The sequence below is a fragment of the Cyprinodon tularosa genome, unplaced genomic scaffold (genome assembly GCF_016077235.1).
Source record: "Cyprinodon tularosa strain WSP-4 unplaced genomic scaffold, ASM1607723v1 ctg860, whole genome shotgun sequence".
NCBI classification, from domain to species: Eukaryota; Metazoa; Chordata; class Actinopteri; order Cyprinodontiformes; family Cyprinodontidae; genus Cyprinodon; species Cyprinodon tularosa.
This window is the reverse complement of record NW_024039630.1, coordinates 154103-162333: the sequence shown is the minus strand read 5'-3', so window position 1 is coordinate 162333 and position 8231 is coordinate 154103.

Here is an 8231-nt window from a genome sequence, read left to right as displayed (position 1 = left end):
TGGAGGAATGGGCCAAAATCCCTCCTTCAGTGTAAACCTGGTGAAAAACTACAGGAAGCATTTGACCTCTGGAATTACAAACAAAGGCGACTGTTCCAAATATTAACATTGATTTCCGCAGGTGTTCAATACTTATTTGCTGCTGTATCACAGTGGACATGCACCTATGATGACAATTTCAGACCCCTCCATGATTTATTAGTGCAAGAACTTGCAAAATAGCAGGGTGTTCAGATACTTATTTTCCTCACTGTACGTATATATGTAGTATATAGTAGTGTATGTATATAATATATAAATATAAAAAAAACTAAAACTCTTCCTCATCGTCTCCTCCTTTTTTCCTTCAAGCTCCTTTCCTCTACCAGAGGCCTGGGAGCTTGAGGGTTCTGCCAGTATCTTTGCTGTTCCGAGAACTGCACCTCTTCTGGACCTAGATGATGTATTTCCAGGGATCTGCTGTAACTCCTCCAGTTTGGGGGTCATTGCCTCGAGGGTCCCAATGACCACGGGTACTACTGGTGCCTTGACCTTCCAGGTTTTCTCCAGCTCTTCTCTGAGCCCCTGGTATTTCTCTAGTTTTTCATGTTAATTTTTCCTGATGTTGCAGTTTCTTGGTATTGCTATGTCAACCACAACGGCTTTCCTCTGCCTTTTGTTCACCACCACAATGTCCGGTTGGTTTGCCATTACCATCAGGATCTTGGCTTGATCATTCTCTACCACCTTTGGAGGTGTTTCCCACTTTGACCTTGGGGTTTCCAGCCCATACTCTGCACAGATGTTCCTGTATTCTATTCCAGCCATTTGGTTATGGCGCTCCATGTAAGCTTTCCCTGCCACCATCTTACACCCTGCAGTTATGTGCTGGATTGTCTCAGCGGCCTCTTTACACAGTCTGCACCTGTGGTATTGTCTGTTGTGGTAGATCTGGGCCTGTATGTCACGGTTTTGGTTATATTGTGCTTTACTTTGCTCTATGTTCCCTAGTTTTATTGGTTTAATTCCTTTTTTGTTGTAATTTCTAGATTTGTTAGTTCTCAGGTTTTTCTGTTGTCCTCTGTAAACCTCTTGTGTGCGTGTGTGTGTTCCTTTCCCCTTGGCTCCCTCGTTGTCTCCTCTCACACCTGCTCCTTGTCAGCTCGTTAGCCCTCCCTTTGTCTCTGTCAGCTATATATGCTCTCCCTCTTTGTTGGTTCCTCTGTTGTTGCTGGTCCTGTCTTCGCTGTAGTCGTCTCCCCTCGTCTCTCCCTGGCTCCGTGTACGTGTTTTCCCTTGATGTCTCCATGATGTCTGTTACATTTTTAGTTGGATTTTTGGACTGCCTTTGTTTACCATTTTGATTAAAACTACAAGTATTCACCTACATTCAGCGCGCCTTAGACCTTAGAGAAGGCGCGCTCGATTTGCTTACCCAATTGTCCAGGAATGATATTAATATTATTAATAAGTATTTCGTGCGCACGTTAAACTTTTTGCGTGGCCACGAAGTAGTATTTTGTGCGCACGAAATACTACTTCGTGGCCACAATTAAAAATTTTTTTTGACCATGTCATCAGAGGGGCTCCGTATATTGAGCAATATATGAAAAAAAAAATAAAAAAACTATGAACTAGTTCAATTTTTTGGAACTGTGAACTTAGTTCAAAATTTTGAATGATGAACTATGAACTGAACTAGTTCATTTTAAAATGTGTGAACTGAACTTTGAACTTGTTCACGTAGAAAGAGAACTTTCCCAGCACTGGCCTCTGTGCTGTCCTTCAGTCCGGCTTTGTCTGGCAATAAAGGGATTTTCTATTCTATTCTATTCTATTCTATTCTATTCTATTCTATTCTATCCTATTCTAGAAAATTACCCCATTTGACAACCGTAAAAGGATATGAATGACAAGAAAGGGCTATATATACTGCATGCATCATTTAGGTAGTTAACATTGTATTACTTCTTCAGCTACTTGAGTGATTTACTGTCTCAGGTAGGAGCTTCAGCACTAGAGTAAATGTTGGTACCGGTATGATTTAAGGAGGGCCGGCCCTCGCAGGTGGTAGGCTCATTTCCTAGTGTTATTTCCCAGCCAAGGCTGTCAGCTGGCCTGCCTATGTGTTAAACCAAATGATGTCTCCAGGTTTACATACAGCAAACTTTGCATATTGTAGTATTTGGCTACACACAAGCTCTCTTCATCCTCTGTCATGAGAGCTGGCTGGGAGCTCGTCTGCCTGGCTGTGTGTTTCCTGGACAGGGCCGCCTTTTACAGCTGCTTTTTGTATCTATAATTCTTTTTCTATGTCTGCTTCTGTCTCCTTGAACCCCAGTGGGCCTCAGCAGATGGCCGCTCACACTGAGCCTGGTTCTGCTGGAGGTTTTTCCTGTTCAAAGGGAGTTTTTCCTCTCCACTGTCACTTCAAGCAGGCTTAGTGTGAGGGATTGCTGAAGAGTCAATGAGTCGATGCAATCAACTGGTTTTCCTTTGATAGGAAACTTTGAATCAAACCGACTGGATGATCTGGTTGAACTTTAAAGTGCCTTGAGATGACATGATGTGAATTGGAGCTATAGAAATAAACTGAATTGAATTAAATAGATACAAATATGATTGTTTGACTGTAACAATCAGCAGTATATACATCTATATAAATACCCATGTAATTACCCTGTGCAATAACTCTGTATAATAATCCTGCTATAAAAAAGAAAGAAAAAAAAGACTTTAGCTGTCACATGCACTGTATATACTGTATATACGCCATGCACCTTTGTCTTCCTTTGGCACCTTGTTCTTCTGTTTTTGACTATTTGAGCTGATGTAACGAGTACATTTCACCACTGTGAGATCAATAAAATCAATATCAATCAGTCAACCAATCAATCAATTGATCAGGCTTCTGCGTATAATTATGCCAATTTTATGTTTCTACAAAAATGTGAAGTAAATATGTAAAAATTGAGGTTGTTTTGAAAGATTCCTCTATTAAAGGCCATTTTAATGCGTTCAAACAATCCCATTGGATTTCTATTCAGGGCTTGTAGACTTCTTATCGCACTGGGGCTCTTTGGGACAAAAACTGTAAATCCCACAGCAATGAATCACTGAATCTAGACAAAAAATCCTACTTTTCGATCTAGGATTTGTCTGGATAGAGTAAAAGTGCTAGAGTGGCACAAACAGGGGCGGATTTAGGAAATTTGGGGCCATTGGCAAAAACAGGCAAGGGGGCTTCTGAATTGAGAAAACAACACATAAAAGAGACCCAGACCCGTATAGAAATTTTAATAGAAAAGACATACATTTTTGTTCTTTGTTTTGTCCCTCTCTTCTTGTCCCTTTTCTTGTTTTTTCCTTTCTATGTTTTGTACTCAGCTGACTGTAATGCAACAGCAAAAGTAAATAACCCAGTCCTTCTTTTCACTGTAGACAAGCCATGATCTGCTTATCTGTTCTCCATTTTTCATTTGGAAGAAATAATAGCTGCATGAATCATGACAGCAGACAAGATAGAGGAGAGCAGGAGGCGGGGTTACCAATCTACTCGCTCTGGAGAGCAGAGTTCGCTGCTTTTAGATGTTGTCTCCAAAGTCTCCAGTAGCAGAAAAAAGAGACACACTTAATATTATCAGAGTTCTGATGGCATGTTAGCAAAAGGATCTTCATTAAAAACAGAATTAATGTGCACAAATAAGGAATAGTTGTACTAACCATACATGTAAGAACAGTTTTATGGGGCCCCCAGGAAAATAGGGCCCTAGGCAACTGCCTAATATTGCCTGATGGTAAATCCCCCCATGGGCACAAATGCCAAACAAATTCTTCTCACTTTCTCCACTTCTACTCTATCCAGCCAAATACATCAAAATGTCGGAAAATCTTTTAAGAGTTGAATGATGTTTTATATCTGAAAGTATGTGGATGTAGTTACAGTTTCCATTGTCATAGATGAATAATGATAGTTTAGTGGGTGAAATGGACGTACAGAGAAGTTCGAACCCCATCAGCACCTCCTTTCTCTGGATATCTCACTATTCTAAACTTCCACAAAAAAACAGGCAGATTCAAACCAAGCACAGAGTTGACATCAATTTGGGGATGTTTCATTATTTGGTTCTGGCCTGTATTTTTGTCACGCCCCGAAATAGACATCCAGACCAGCCCACTGGTTCACCTGTCCAAGGAGGGGGGGTATGAAGTATCGACTGCTGGGCCGCTGACTGGACCGGACCTCAGCAGAGAGCCATCAGGAGGAGGGGGGCTGGCACGCAGGGGGAAGCATGAGACCGCCGGTGTCCAGGCTACCATCACCAGGTTGGGTTTAGTCGCTCCATTCAGACCCGCCTGCTGGCTAAAATGGACCCAACCTGATTTTAAACATTTATATTTATTTTGTCTGACGGCAGTTTCTAATTTCACTTGCTTCTCCTGTTAATACGGTAAAGCCCTGGGGAGCGTCCGGCACCAGGCTGCACGTGATCCAAATGAGCCAATGAGCTGTCAGTCTGGGTTGCTGCTGCTGCTACTTTTAGACACAGCAGGCAAACCTGTGGCAAGCCGGGCGATGGGAAAGAAGGAGAAGACCATGAGAAAAAGAGAGCAGAGAAAGTGTGGACTGCTGGAAGAACTGCGGTGAACTGGTGAAAGAAAAGTGAAATGGCGTGCTCAAAGATGACCCTGCACATTTAGAGGATGTTTGGCTCAACCTGCTGCTGTGAAGCAGGATTCTCCACCATGAACAGAATCAACAATAAATCTGGATCCAGGCTCAAAATGAGCACCTTGATATGTGCTTGAGAATGGCTTAGTCTCCGGTTAAACCCAGGTTTAAAGCCTTGCAGGGCAGCCTAAAGCCCACTGCCAACATTAAGACAGAAAACAGAAAGAAAACAACAAACAGTTCAGGTGTTTGAGAAAATATGGGAATCAGGAAATTATCTATAAACCAAACTGAAAGATTGTTGTTCTCTACTTCAAAAAACACTTTAGATTTTAAAATGTAAAAAAATAAAATCAATGTCTTTTTTTATATATTCTTTTATTTAAATAGTCAATGTATACAGATCATTAAAAATGTCTCCGGACCTTTACTGGTTGATGATTTTCTTTATTCGGACCCCACTGATTTTTAATTGGTCACCCCTGCCCTATAATCATTCTATGACCCCTTTAAATAGCAAAAACACTGATTTTTAGGATTTTTTTTACCTTTACCATTAATTTCTTTGGGGACCAAAAAAACTAAAAATAGCTTTACAGCATTCACTATTAGGTTTATTCTGGTTTCGAAAACTCTAAGTTGAAATCAAGGTGCTTTGAAGGATCATGTGTCTTTCGGCACTAATATTTCTGTGTAATTTATGTCTTTTTAATTATATATTGAGCTGTATGGAAAAGGATTAGGGCCATTGAAAAAATAAAACATTTTTTTATATATATTTCATTTCAGTATAATATGACTTTAATGTCAGAATGTTGGATCTTAATGTAGATGGGCCCCATGAAGGAAGAGTTTTGGGAGCACTCAGCTTCACTGACAAAGATGTGAGTTGTTTAGGAGGGCCAGTAACATTGGTGGAAAATGACAGAATTAGACGACTTTTTACATGATGCTATTTAACACAAAGACGCTATTTACCGTAATTAATGGAAGGGCGGAAGGTGATTAAAACAAGAGAACTAGTTTAGTCTCTAAAACAGACATTGCTACGGCTTGATGCTAACATGTTTGTTAGCTGTCAGAATTTAGTCATAGTTCTGAGGTTAAAGTCAGAATTCTGAGGGGAAAAAAAATCTGATTTTGACTTTTTTTCCCCATATAAAACTAAAATAAAATGTAAAAACAAGTTAACTTTTTTATTATTTTTTTTTCAGTGGCCTTAATCCTCTTCTGTGTTCTGACAAAATTCTGACAAAAAAGTCACAATTCTGTGATTTAAGTCATAATTCTGAGGTTAAAGTCAGAATTCTGAGGAAAAAAAGGCAGATTTGGACTCCCCCCCCCCTATAAAACTAAAATAAAATGTAAAAATAAGTTAACTTTTTTTTTTTAAATCTTTTCACTGGTCTTAATCGTCTTCCATATTCTGACAAAATCCTGAGAAAAAAAGTCAGAATTCTGAGGTTAAAGTCAGAATTCTGAGAAAGAAAGTCAGATTTGGACTTTTTTCCCCCCATATAAAACTGAAATAAAATGTAACTAGAAAAAGCTGTTTCGGAGAAACAGCAAGTGGGAATGCTTTTGCTGAATGAATAAAGCTGAAATTAACTGCAGAACATATGAAAATGTGATAGGAAGTCATCAGAAACTTCAAACTGCAGAAAACAATTGAATCATCTGAAGATTTTTTTTAGGGTAGAATTATTTGGCACTAAAATGGCAGAAAGAAACTCATCTTAAAAGCTGCACAGCCAAACCATACATAATATCAAAAATGTCATTAATATGTGCACTAGAAGGGTCTTAATATAATGTCTATCAAGTTTCTAGAAAAATTTCTAAAGAAATTTTGAAGTGGGGCCACCTACTGCCCAGAAACATGTCAGGCATGTTATGAATTAGCAGCAAACAGAAAAGCTTAATTCCTGTCCAGAAAAAGAGCAAAATTAAGCCAAGGTTCACAGCATAGGCTGAAAAATATTAAATTAGCTGAATCAGAAAAGAAATTACAAAGAAAAAATTGAATCTTATCTGGTTGAAGAAAATATGAGTAGCTCAAGGATGGGAAGTAAAATGTTGAGGAAGATGGTATTGAATAAGTATCAAAATTTTGAAATTGTGGAAATGTCAAGACTTGGCACAACAATTTGAAATGATTTAAAATGTGTTGGTTGATCAGCATAAAGAAAACAGTGTCATCCTTAGAGGATTGAAAATATACAAACCTATGTGCAAGACTGACCATGAGAAGCAGAGGAAGGACAGAGAGAGAAGCTTATAGAAAGAGAGTTAATACCACTTAAGGAGCTGAATTTATAAAAAAAAAAAACTAACCTGCATGTTACGAGCCGCTGCAGTGATGAAAGCACCGTTGGCAGGCTTAGGCTGCATGTTATGAGGTTAGCAGATGCTGTATCTCAGTGTAAATCTTAGAACCTGGTTAAGAAATATGCTCTGAGGTCTGTGGTCAACAGGCCTTGGTAGTGTAATTTGAAGAAATTGGTTGAATTTGGGTCATAGCTACAAGCCACACGGCACAATGAATGAGTGTGTGTAAGGAAGAGGCTTTTATTTTGTAGAGTCCCTTTAGTCTTATTTTGAAAGTCTATCATGGATGTGTGTCAAGGGAAGGGTCATGCCCAGCAGTTATATAGAATCCATTTCTAAATATGAAATCACTGGTTTTCCATGTCATTGGGTGAATAGATGCTGTATTAGAGCGTAAATGGGAGACTTTTATTGTGAACTTCACTCTGGGGTATGTTTTGAAAAGGTCCCTAGAGTCTAATAGAAACAAACTGGTAGAGTTTGGGTCATAATGCTGATCCATTTGCATCAATTAATATGCGTGTATAATATAGAGGCTTTTATTTTGTAGGGTCACTGGAGTCTTATTTTGAAAGTCTAGCAGTAGTGTGTTGAGAAAAGGGTCAGACCCAGCAGTGATACTTGATGACTTTCCAATCATTAAATCATTCTTTCCCCTGTTATTAGGGCAGTAGATGAAGTGGCAATGGGAGGCTTTTATTTTGAAATTTGCTGTGGGGTGTGTTTTGAAAAACCCCTAGAGTCTCATTTTTAAAAAAAGTGGTTGAGTTTGGGTCATAATGTTGAGCCATATGCTGGGAAAAAAATATGAGTTTAATGTAGGGGCTTTTATTTTGAAGGGTCCCCGGAGTCTTATTTTGAAAGTCTATCAGGGTTGCGTGTGAAGGGAAGGGTCATGGCCAGTAGTCATATTGTATCCACTTCCTAAACTCATATTTTTTTCCCCAGCATATGGCTCAACATTATGACCCAAACTCAACTACTTTTTTAAAATTATACTCTAGGGGGGGTTTCATAACACACCCCACAGCAAATTTCAAAATAAAAGCCTCCCATTTCCACTTCATCTACTGCCCTAATAACAGGGGGAAAGAGTGATTTAAGGATTGAAAAGTCATCAAGTATCACTGCTGGGTCTGACCCTTTTCTCAACACACAACCCTGCTAGACTTTCAAAATAAGACTCCAGTGACCCTACAAAATAAAAGCCTCTATATTATACTTGTGTATTAATTGATGCAAATGGCTCAGA